The 12,781-nt window shown below is 40.0% G+C and overlaps 1 pseudogene; it reads left to right on the forward strand.

Annotated features, from left to right (window-relative positions):
• The first annotated feature begins 1,702 nt into the window (after positions 1-1,702).
• On the forward strand, positions 1,703-12,022 carry LOC110258586 (butyrophilin subfamily 1 member A1 pseudogene; annotated as a pseudogene).
• Positions 12,023-12,781: the final 759 nt, after the last annotated feature.

The raw sequence follows: 12,781 nt of genomic DNA on the forward strand, positions 1-12,781 counted from the left end.
TTCTATACCAATTGACACTGTGACATTGAAATAATGATTTGTATTAATTATGCTTTGGCTATGCACATAAGACAACTATGAACAATATGGAATGAAGGGTTTGCAATAGGTATTTGACTATAGAATTGTTGGAGCTGATCAAGATGTCTACAAAAATCCACTGCAAGGGTTTACTAATTTTTTAATGTTAGTGACAGCTTGTCAATTTAATGTTAAAAAATGGTCACCGGTTTTGATTTGAATACATGTATTTGGAAACTCTTTTCCTCCCATAAGAATGGATAAGTTATTTTGGTTTATCAGCCTGAAGCATGTCAGAAAAATCAGGGATCATGTTTCTAAAAATTATATGCCGAGAGCATCTTAAAAATAGAATATTGCTGGATTAGGTAGATGTGGTATTATATATATATATATATATATATATATATAATGGAATACTACTCAGCCATTACAAAGAACAAAATAATGCCTTTGCAGCAACATGGATGAAACTAGAGACTCTCATACTGAGTGAAGTAAGTCAGAATGTGAAAGACAAAAACCACATGATATCACTTATATCTGGAATCTAATATAGGGCACAAATGAACCTTTCCACAGAAAAGAGAATCATGGAGATGTAGAATTGACTTGTGGTCGCCAAAGGGGAGGGGGAGGGTGTGAGATAGATGGTGTGCTTGGGGTTAATAGATGCAGACTATTGCCTTTGGAATGGATTAGCAATGAGATCCTGCTGTGTAGCACTGGAAACTATGTCTGGTCACTTATGATGGAGCATGATAATGTGAGAAAAAAGAATGTATACATGTATGTGTAACTGGGTCACCATGCTGTGCAGTAGAAAATTGACAGAACACTGTAAACCAGCTATAATGGGAAAAAATAAAAATCATAAATAATAGAATACAGGGAATTTCTGATGTCAGAATTTGAGGCAGCCCACTGCCTAGGTCATAAATACATGAATTCAATATTCTTTTTACTGAACTACTTTAAAGGAGATTTTAATTTTCAGGAAAAATTACCATAAGGAGGTACCCACTGAGGAACTTTTCTGTGTGGGTGAGCTGGTAGTTTGGAGCAGCTGGTTTGAGGGGGCCTGTCCATTCACATGATGACTACAGTTGTGGGAATTAGTCCTGCCAGAGGTCCCTCATATGCCCTTCCTTAGGCCCAGACAAGGTGACAGAGAGAGTTGAGTTCCCTGATCTCTAACATGGAGAAAGGACCATAGTGAATGGTGGTCTGAGAGTCTTCATCTCTGGTACTTGATATGGCAGCAGCCACTTCCTAGGGCTTTGGAGTAAATAAACTAGAATCTTTCATTGAAAACTGACTGCAAGAGAATGTAGAAGAAATAAATCACTTGGAGAGAAAGTGCTGAAAAAGAACATTAAACTTTTTACTCAAGAATTCAGGGAAAAGAGATAAGAGATGTGGAGGAAGAGAGAAGGCCCTGAGGATGTAAGAGATAACTTGTAAAGGAAGAAGAGTGAAATGCCAAGAGCAGGAAGCTAAGCCCCTCCCTTACCCCTGGAAGGGATGCCTTCCCAAGCTTGCTATTTCTGCTCCCACAGACTTTCCCAGTCCCTTTCTTTTGACTTCCCAGTAGCCAGTGCTCTGTAATCCTCCAGGTCCTAGACCTCAGTTTTTACTCCCTTGGGTGGGGCTCTCTGCTGCTAGGGGTGAGCCCTAATTAATGTCGTCTATGTTCAGCTGCCACTCGGACCTCATCACACACTCTTGTGCTAAAGGAAAGTTTCTCAAAAAGGATAAACGCAGTTATTATTACATGTTGATGCTCTTTGTAGCTCCGCCTTTGGCCTCTGGGCATGGTGGTTTTAACCAATCTCCTAAGAGTGGGCCCATAGGTATTCTTAAAGAATTTTATGTTATGTGAGAGAGCAGAATCCCCTTGCTCCATAAGTCAGTTTTGTGAATGGAGAGAGTACTCTGTGGAGCACAGAATCCCACGCCTCAACTGTGCCATCAAAGCAACATAAACATTTTAGAACGTTCTTGATGTGACACACAACAAGTGTTTATTAATTTGGAAAATTCGTGACTTAAACATGCCAAGGAGAATATACTCTATATATTCATAACACAATTTTTTTTTTTTTTTACCGACTCTGCTGAACAAAACAGATCAATTCCTGGCTGTCATGGACTTCATTCCTACACCGTTTACCTCTCTCTGACAACTTGCTTGAGCTTGAACTCTTTCGGTCTTTTTGTCTTATTGAGTAATAGATAATTGGTTATCCCCAGAAGATATTGATACATTATTGTTAACTGAAGTTTCATGTTTGTTTAGATGTCCTTACTTTTTATTTACTATCATTTTCTGCTACAAACCCCATATTACATTTTTTATTTTTTTCATTTATAACAATTTTTATTTTTTGCATTATAGCTGGTTTAGATGTTTCTCCTCTTGGCTATGGCAATTTCTCGGATTTTCCTTGGTTTGAAAGTGACCTTGACAATTTTCAGGAGTCCTTGTCAGGAATTTTATATGTCATCAAACTGAGAGTTGTCTGGTGTTTTTCTCATGGAAAGACAAGAGGAAGATTGCAGAGGTAAACTGCCATTTTCATCACATCATATCAAGTGTATATGCTATCAACACGATTTATGTTGGACTCATTGACCTCACTGAAGTAAGGTTTATGAGCTTTCTCCACTGCACAATTATTCCTTTCCACCTCCCATTTCCATACCATACACTGTGGAAAGCATCACTATGTGTGAACCCCCACATCTAAGGAGTGAAAAGTTATGCTTCCCCTCCTTGAGGACAAAGTAATACAACCTATGTATATTACTTGGAATTCATTTACATGAAATGTTTGTCTCTTTTTCTCCTGATTAATTAATTTAATCATTTGTTTTTTTATCAAGATGGATGGACTTATGCATATTTATTTTATACTTTAGGTTAAGGCAATATTATTTAATCTTGTTATTTAAATTGTTCCAGCTTTGGCCATTGGGAGCCCTTTCATTTGGCTTCTGCACCTCTTTGATATGCCCTCATCAACTTTTTTAGCCCTTTTTACTTTCTGATACTACAAAATGCTTCAGAGCCAGTCCTAGAATCAACCATTTCTCCGTGGAGCCCCGCATGGTTCTTTTTATTGGAGAATGGTAGTAAAAAGTACATCTGGGAGTTCCTGCTCTGGCTCAACAGGCTGGGCAGTGTTTTGCGAACATTGGGATGCAGGTTCCATCCCCAGCCTGGCACAGTGGGCTAAGGATCTAGTGTTGCCGCTGCTGTGGCTTCAGTGGTGACTTTGGCTCAGATGTGATCCCTGGCCTGGGAGGCTAAAAAAGCTGCTGGGAGGCTAAAAAAGCAAACAAACAAAAAGCAGTATCTGGTTGCTAGGTTTGTGGAGCTTCTTTTTTAAATCTTTCCTTACTTTCATTGATCAAACAAAGGAGATAGGGTAGACTTTAAAGATTTGTCTTCTTTTGAGGTGATCCTGTCTTTACTTTTGGTTCTGGATCAAGGTTGTTTCCTGTTGTTGCTACTGACATTTCCTAAGTGCACATTCTAGTAAATTTGGAAAATTTAGCACGAATCTTCTGTTAATATCATCTGTGGATCTACTTGTAAATCAGGAAATCCCTCTACCTCCAGAAAGAGTTCACTGAGATAAATAACTAATCCTATGGCTGGGATTTTTGGTGACAAGTAGTTCAAATCTGAGGGAAGGGATACCGATTCTTAGCAAACATGAACCCTTAAAAAGGAGCTTATTTATACCTCTCAGAGTGCCAGAATCTCCTCAATACCATCTCCAAAGCTATTGTGATCCCATAACAATCTCCATTGTGTGACCGTTTGCTCTTGATGGATTACCTCTCTGAAGCAGGTGACATTTTTATCTTCAGCAGCTGTTATCATTTCTCTCTTATACAGGTTGCAAATTTGACTTTAAGAAATCTCCACAAAATAGTCCTAATTCTGCTTGATGACTTCTCAGGATGACCACTGTTCCACATGCTTAGTCCTTTAGGTGTTTGAATATTATTACCTTAATCGCCCAAAGGTTTTTCCTTTTCAGATTGTATTATTTTCTTAAGGCTACTCTAACAAATTACCAAAAACTTGGTGGTTTAAAAGATCAGAAATTTATTCTCTCCCAGTTCCGAAAGCCAGATGTCTGAAATCAAGGTCTTAGTAGCAGTGCACCCTCTCTGAAACCTCTAGGTGAAAGTATTTTCTGTTTCTTCCAGCTTCTGGTGGTGACACAGACATTCCTTGGTTTGTGGTTATATAACTTCTATCTGTGCTTCCATTTTCCCAAGGCCACCTTCTCTGCATGTATCTCTTATAAGGACATTTATTTTTGAATTTAGAGCCTACTTGGAACATTGAGGAAGGTTTTCTCTCAATATCCTTAATTTAATTACATTTACAATTGCTCTTTTTCCAGATAAGGTTGAGTTCATAGGTTCTGGGGATTAAGACATGGATCGATCTTTCGGGAAGCCACCATTCAACCACTCCACAGGCTCAACATCTTCAATCATTTTAACCATTTATTCTTCTTTGGGGGGTGTCCAAATTATTCTCAGTTAGAGTTGTCATATTCTTTTCATGATCAAATTTGTCAATTCCTTATCAAACTATGCCTCTAAGAACATGGTAGGTCCTGATGTAATCAGTGAATACTAGAATGAGACTACTATATTTTTCTGTATTGAGCAGTCAAATGAGTCCAATGACACTCATCAGAACATCAATGACAACTTTCAGAGAAGAGGGAAGTTTCTTCTAGAACTTGGACTCTATCATTTTCATTGCTTTCTTTTAATTGCTTGTTCATGAGAGAGACTGTGAAGGGAAACAGGAACCACAGGAGAAGGAGTGGTAGCTAGCAGGATCATGTCTAAGATGAGGTAGGTACTGAGTGTGGTTCTATCCCCTACCAGCGCTTGCCTGGGAGATTGAAGGATGCCCTGGAGGATTTCGTGTCCTTTCTCATCCTTATGCTCCTCCTTGTGGAGAACTTGTAATGTCACAGTGTTCTCTGGGAATTCAGAAGGAAGAGAAAATTTGAAACGGTTATCCATTCGATAACCAGAGATGGTTTTCCTGTGATACTGGTAAATGAAACATTTCTTTTCTCTCTCTCTGCTCATTCATTATGCTTGATGCTTAGAGATGCTGATTGAAGGGGAAAAAAATCCCCCAAAGAGAAAGAGAATCCTTTTATACACTTGTTGACCATCTCTTCTGCACAGGGGACTCTGCTAGGCATAAGAGGATGTTGGCTCCCCTCAGAGAATGCATGAGTAATGAAATGGTGTAAATATAGAAGTAACAATAATTCAAGAGGTATACCTTAATTTATGTTTTTGAGAATACACTTTTCTTTAGTTGTCATATAGAAGAGGGAAGAAATGATGTAAACTTTAAGTTTAACAGCATTATGGTTTCTTATTTCCCTGTGCTAATTCAGACTCTCCTTCCCTCACTTTTAGTTCATTAATTCAAAAGGAAAATAGAAACTTCCAAAGTAAACCACATAGGGTATATATTCCCAAATGACTGTTTAGTAGTATGTGCACAGAATAATGATTGGACACTATTCACAATACAAACATTGTCAGAATTTAATTTTTATTTTTTGGTCTTTTTTTTTTTTTTGCCTTTTTTATGGCCACATTGGTGGCATATGGAGGTTCCCATGCTAGGGGTCTAATCAGAGCTGTAGCTGCCGGGCTACACCACAGCCACAGCAACGGGGGATCCGAGCTGTGTCTGCGACCTACACCACAGCTCATGGCACTGCCGGATCCTTAACCCACTGAGTGAGGCCAATGATTGAACCTGCAACCTCATGGTTCCTAGTCGGATTCGTTAACCACTGAGCCACATCGGGAACTCCCATGTCAGACATTTTAAAAGAGGACATATGGGATCAATTTCCAACAAAATAGGCTGTTATTTCATTCCATTTAATGTCTGAGTAATATTCCATCGTGTATATGTACCACATCTTCTTTAGCCATTCCTCTGTCGATGGGCATTTAGGTTGTTTCCATGTCTTGGCTATTGAAAATAGTGCTGCAATGAACATCGGAGTACATGTGTCTTGGAGAGTCTAGGTTTTCTCTGGATAGATGCCCAGGAGTAGGATTGCTGGATGAAAGTGTAGTTCTATTTTTTCTTTTCTGAGGAATCTCTACACTGTCTTCCACAGTGGTTGCACCAATTTAAAATCCCACCAACATTTTTCTCCACACCCTCTCCAGCATTTATTGTTTGTAGACTTTTTTTTTTTTTTTTTGTCTTTTTGCTATTTATTGGGCCGCTCTCGCGGCATATGGAGGTTCCCAGGCTAGGGGTTGAATCGGAGCTGTAGCCACCGCCCTACGCCAGAGCCACAGCAACACGGGATCCGAGTCGCATCTGCGACCTACACCACAGCTCACGGCAACGCCGGATCGTTAACCCACTGAGCAAGGGCAGGGATCGAACCTGCAACCTCATGGTTCCTAGTCGGATTCGTTAACCACTGTGCCACGACGGGAACTCCTGTTTGTAGACTTTTTGATGATGGCCATTCTAGCTGGTGTAAGGTGATAACCTGATTGTGGTTTTGATTTGCATTTCTCTAATAATGAGTGATGTTGAATACCTTTTCATGTGTTTTTTGGCCATCTGTATGTCTTTGGAGAATTGTCTGTTTAGCTCTTCTGCCCATTATTTGATGGGGGGGTTAGTTTTTTTGTTTTTTGGTATTGAGCGGTAGGAGGCGTTTACAGATTTTGGAGATGAATCCCTTGTCAGTCGCTTCATTTGCAAAGATTTTCTCCCATTCTGTGGGTTGTCTTTTTGTTTTGTTTAGGGTTTCCTTTGCTGTGCAGAAACTCTTAAGTTTGATTAGGTTGTATTTGCTTACTTTTGTTTTTACTGTCATTACTCTAAGAAGTGGATTTGAAAAGATGTTGCTGTCATTTACGTTGGAGCATATTTGGCCTATGTTTTCCTCTAAGAATTTTATAGTGTCTGGTCTTCTATCTAAGTCTTTAATCCATTTTGAGTTTATTTTTGTGTATGGTGTTAGGGACTGTTCTAATTTCATTCTTTTCTGTGTGGCTGTCCAGTTTTCCCAGCACCACTTATTGAACAGGCTGTCTTTTCTGCATTGTATAGTCTTGCCTCCTGTGTCATAGCTTAGATGGCTGTATGTGCGTGGGTTGAATTCTGGGCTTTCTATCCTGTTCCACTGATGTATATGTCTGTCTTTGGGCTGGTACCTTACTGTTTTGAGGATTGTTGCTTTGTAGTATAGTCTGAAGTCAGGGAGCCTGATTCCTCCAGCTCCATTTTTCTTTTTCGGGATGTCTTTGGCTATTCTGGGTCTTTCGTGCTTCCAAACAAACTTTAAAATATTTTGTTCGAGTTCTGTGAAAAATATCCTTGGTCATTGGTTAGGGGTTGCATTGAATCTGTAGATTGCTTTGGGTAGTATAGTCATTTTGATAATATTAACACTTCGAATCCAAGAGCATGGCATGTCTTTCTATCTATTTGCGTCATCTTTGGTTTCTTTCATCAGTGTCTTCTAGTTTTCGGAGTACAGGTCTTTTGTCTCTTTAGGTAGGTTTACTCCTAGGTATTTTATTCTTTTGGATGCGATGGTAAATGGGATTGCTTCCCTAATTTCTCTTTCTTTCATTGTTAGTGTATAGAAATGCCATCGATTTCTGTGTATTGATTTTGTATCCTGCAACTTTGCCAAAGTCATGAATGAGCTCTAACAGTTTTCTGGTAGCTTCTTTAGGATTCTCTAGGTATGGTATCATGTCATTTGCAAATAGTGATAGTTTTACTTCTTCCTTTCCAATTTGGATTCCTTTTATTTCTTTTACTTCTCTGATTGCTGTGGCTAGGACTTCCAAAACTATGTGGAAGAGTACTGGCGAGAGCGGACATCCTTGTCTTGTTCCTGATCTCAGCGGGAATTCTTTCAGCTTTTCACCATTGAGAATGATGTTCGCTGTGGGTTTGTCATATATGGCCTTTATCATGTTGAGGTAGGTTCCCACTGTGCCCACTTTCTGAGTGGTTTTTATCAGAAATGGGTGTTGGATTTTGTCAAAGGCTTTTTCTGCATCTATAGAGAGGATCATATGGTTTTTATTCTTCAGTTTGTTAATGTGGTGTATCACATTGATGGATTTGTGGATATTGAAGAACTCTTGCATCCCTGGGACAGATCCCACTGGATCATGATGTACAATCCTTTGAATGTATTGTTGTATGTTAAAGTCCCCCACTATGATTGTGTTATTATCAATTTCTCCTTTTAAGGTTGTTAGCAGTTGCCTTATATATTGTGGTGAACGTATGTTGGGTGCATAGATATTTAAAATTGTTATAACACCTTCTTGGAGTGATCCTTTGATCATTATGTAATGTCCTTCATTGTCCTGAAAATATTCTTCATTTTAAAATCTATTTTGTTTGATATGAGTATTAGCTACTGCAGCTTTCTTTTGATCCCCATTTGCATGAAATATTTTCTTCCATCCTCTCACTTTCAATTTGTATGTGTCCCTACAAGTGAAGTGGGTCTCTTGAAGACAGCATATATATGGGTCTTGTTTTTGTATCCATTCTGCCAGTCTATGTCTTTTGGTTGGGGATTTAGTCCATTCACATTTAAGGTAATTATTGATATGTATGTTTTTATTGCCATTTTCTTGATTGCTTTGGATTTGTTTTTGTTGCTCTTTTTTTCTTTCCTTCTTCTCTTCTTCTTTTCTGCCTACAGAAGTTCCTTTAGTATTTGTTGTAAGGCTGGTTTAGTGTTGCTGAATTCTCTCAGCTTTTGCTGATCTGAGAAGGTTTTGACTTCTTCTTCAAATCTGAAGGAGAACCTTGCTGGGTAGAGTAATCTTGGTTGGAGGTTTTTTCCTTTCATCGCATTGAGTATATCATGCCTCTCCCTTCTGGCCTGCAGAGCTTCTGTTGAAAAATCTGCTGATAGCCTTATCGGGGTTCCCTTGTATGTTATTTGTTTCTTTTCCCTAGCTGCTTTCAAGATTTTCTATTTGTCTTTAATTTTGGTCAGTTTGATTAGTATATGTCTCAGGGTGTTCCTCCTTGGGTTTATTTTGTATGGTACTCGTTGTGCTTCCTGGATTTGAGCGAGTGATTCCTTCCCCATGTTAGGGAATTTTTTGGCTATTATCTCTTGGAATATTTTTTCTGTTTCCTTCTCTCTCTCTTCTCCTTCTGGCACCCCTATAATACGGATGTTGGTGCATTTCACATTGTTCCAGAGTTCTCTGAGACTCTCTTCATTTGTTTTCAATCTTTTTTCTCTTTTCTGTTCTGCTGTGTAATTTCCACTAATCTGTCCTCCACCTCGCTTATTCATTCTTCTGCCTCCTGTATTCTGCTGTTGGTGGCTTCTAATGAATCCTTTATTTCAGTTATTGTATTTTGCATCTCTTCTTGCTTAAGTTTTTTATCTTGTATCTCTTTGGTCAGTGTTTCCTGTAAGTTATCCATTTTTGCCTCCAGTTTATTTCCAATATCTTGCATCATCTTCAGCATCAACAGCCTAAAGTCTTTTTCCTGGAGGCTGAGAATCTCCTCATGGCTTAGCTGTTTTTCTGGGGTTTTTTCTTTCTCCCTCATCTGAGTTATAGTTCTCTGTCTTTCATTCTTATAGGTTTTTGGTATGGTGACCTTTTTATAGATAATAGAGTTGTAGCCTCTCTTACTTCTGATGTCTGCCCCCCTGTAGCTGAAGTCAGTATGGGGGCTTGGTGTAGGCTTCCTGATGGGAGGGGCTGATGCCTGCCCCCTGGTAGGAGGAGCTGATTCCTATCCCTCTGGTGGGTGGGGCTTAGTCTCTGGATGGGATTAGAAGCAGCTGTGTGCCTGAGGGGTCTTTAGGTAGCCTGTTTACTCAGGGGTGGGGCTGTGATCCCACATGGATTGTTGTTTGCCCTGGGGCTTCTCAGCAGCTGGCTGACAGGTGGGGCCAGATTTTCCCATAATGGCCACCTCCAGAGAAAGGTGCTGCTGCTGAATATTCCAGAGAGCTTTGCTTCCAATGTCCTTCCCTCACAACAAGCTACATTCACCCCTGTTTTCTCAGGATGTCCTCCAAGAACTGCAGTCAGGTTTGACCCAGATTCCCTTGGAGACTTTGCTTTGCCCTGGGACTCAGTGCACGTGAAAGTCTGTGTGCCCCTTTTAAGAATGGGGTCTCCGTTTCCCCCAGTCCTGTGGAGCTCTTGCACACAAGCCCCACTGGCCTTCAATGCCAGATGCCCTGGGGCTCTTTCTCCCTGTGCTAGATCCCCACACGTGAGAGTTTGATGTGTGGCTCAGAACTCTCACTCTTGTAGGTGAGTCTCTGTGAACCAGTTAGTTTCCAGTCTATGGAGCTTCCCATCCAGGAGGTATGGAGTTGTTTATATCATGAAATAGACCCTCCTACCTCTTGATTTGTCCTCCTCTTTTTCTTCTGGAGTAGGGTATATTTTTTAAGGTTTCCGGTCCATTTTGGTGAAGTGTGCTCAGACTTTAGTTGTGAATTTTGTTGTTTTTAGGAGAGAAGTTGAGCTCCAGTCCTTCTATTCTGCCATCTTAATTCTGTCTCCACAAAGATATTTTAAATAAATATCTATGTGTGTACAACAAATACTGAAAATCAAAGAAACTCAAAGCACCCCCTAGATTACCCAATATTTTAACAGATAATAATGTGTTTGAAACATTAAATTGTAGCCATTTTAAACTGCAACATTGTGTTTTGAGCATATGTACACTGGTATTCATGGGCTGAAATCTGAGGACACTAACATGAAAAATACTTTCTTTGGTCAGATACACCATGTTCCCTATTTTCTTGGAGACACCCTAAATAGTTTATAGATATTTATCCTATAGGAACGTTGACTTAGAAGACACAGAAGATGGGTCAGGTCTCAAGTCAGACACAATTTAATAGATTGTGAAAAGAAGAAGTTCAAGTTATGAAAGAGTATATTCCTTGGTTGCTCTTATGCTTGACATAATCTTAGGAAATTTATTATATTCATGGTATTCTGGACAGACAGGCAGATTTATTTTTCAGATGGTGAGATCTCATGATTATTTTTTCTTTATATATTAGAGGAACGAGGAAATCGAAGCTGGTGAGTCTATCAAGATCCAGCAGGGAACTTGCTTTTTGTGGAGTGGCTGGAGGATTGCTGGGTAAAAGTGAGCTGGATCTACCCAGGGCCAGAGGAGTCCTGACAGAACGGGAGCCTTCTGGCCCATGCCTACGACCATTGCCAGAAACTTGATAGTCCACTTGTCTTTGCAGCAAATGTGACCCTGGATGAAGCCACTGCCCATCCTGCCCTCCTCGTGTCTGAAAGAGGGAGGCGAGTTACCTGGCAAGAAACTTGTCAAGATCTTCCCAGATCCACACAGAGATTCAACTCCATTCCCTGTGTGCTGGGTCAGCTGCGCATCAACTCAGGGAGGGCCTACTGGGAGGTGGAGGTTGGGGACATGCAATCTTGGGACTTGGGAATTTGTAGAGATAATGTGACCAGGGAGGGGGTATTCACTATGTCCCCACAGAATGGTTTCTGGGCCATTAGGCTCTATGACGGGGACTACTGGGCCCTCACCTCCCCGGAAACTTCTCTTCCTCTAAGAGAAAGACCCCTTAAGGTGGGGATATTCCTGGATTATGAGGCTGGAGATGTATCTTTCTACAACATGACAGATGGATCCCACATTTTCACCTTTCCCCAGAACACATTCTATGGTGTCCTGAGACCACTTTTCAGACTTTGGTCCTCTGACTCGGGCTCCCTAAACATCTGTTCAGCTGAAGGAGAATGTACTGATGTAATTCATAAGTCTACCCTCCAGGTGAAATGATCACTTTGCCCCAAAGAAGATCGCATTTCTCCCCTAGCAAGATATAAATACATTTTTTCCTAGTCCCTACTGGTTCATTGTCAATATAAAGCTCTGTGACACAGACTTGATGATTGTCCCTCATATCAGTTCTTCCTGTTTTTGTCATATATTCCTTCTCATTATTACCTTTTCCTATGACAACCTCCTACAAGTATTAGATTTCTTACACCCCCTTAGTGCATGTGACTAAAGGATGGTGTTGTATTAAAAGGTGAATTACAAGGATGTGTCCTTAAAGGAAAATTGTGTCTTTCTTTTCTTCTTTACTTTTCTTCTGGCTATAAAGTGTCATGATTAATGGAACTCAAAAGACATATATGACCATGTAATATGACGCAGATGGTAGAGAAATTGAAATGAACTTGGGAGTCTGACAACTCCATGGAGCCCCTCTATTGCCCAATTCTAGAATTCTTTTCTGTGAAACATAAACATTTATATCTTTAATCAATTTATGTGTTGGATATTTGTCCCTTGTGATTGATTCTTACCCTTACCAGTGCCCTCTGCCTTTAAGTTGGGCAGCAGATGACATCCACATTGAATATGCAAGTGAAACTGGAGGTATAAGTCCTGTACTTGGTTACATAGCTACTCCTACTCCTGCACTGTGTCAGTCTCATCAGGCCCCTTTATGTCTCCTAATTCATTCGTCACTCCTGACTTCACTTCCTACCCTTTTCCCTACTTGGTGTCATGGCTAATAATTTCAAGTATTCTCTTCCTACGAAATGGAAATCCTGGTGTCATTGTTTTTCTGCCACAATAACTTGGCAAAATACAAATACAAATTAATCTAATTATACATTTGTATAC

The sequence above is a fragment of the Sus scrofa genome, chromosome 7 (assembly GCF_054392235.1).
Source record: "Sus scrofa isolate SSC_HxYL_T2T_F1_AM1 chromosome 7, Sscrofa_HxYL_maternal_Yorkshire_Landrace_v2.0, whole genome shotgun sequence".
NCBI classification, from domain to species: Eukaryota; Metazoa; Chordata; class Mammalia; order Artiodactyla; family Suidae; genus Sus; species Sus scrofa.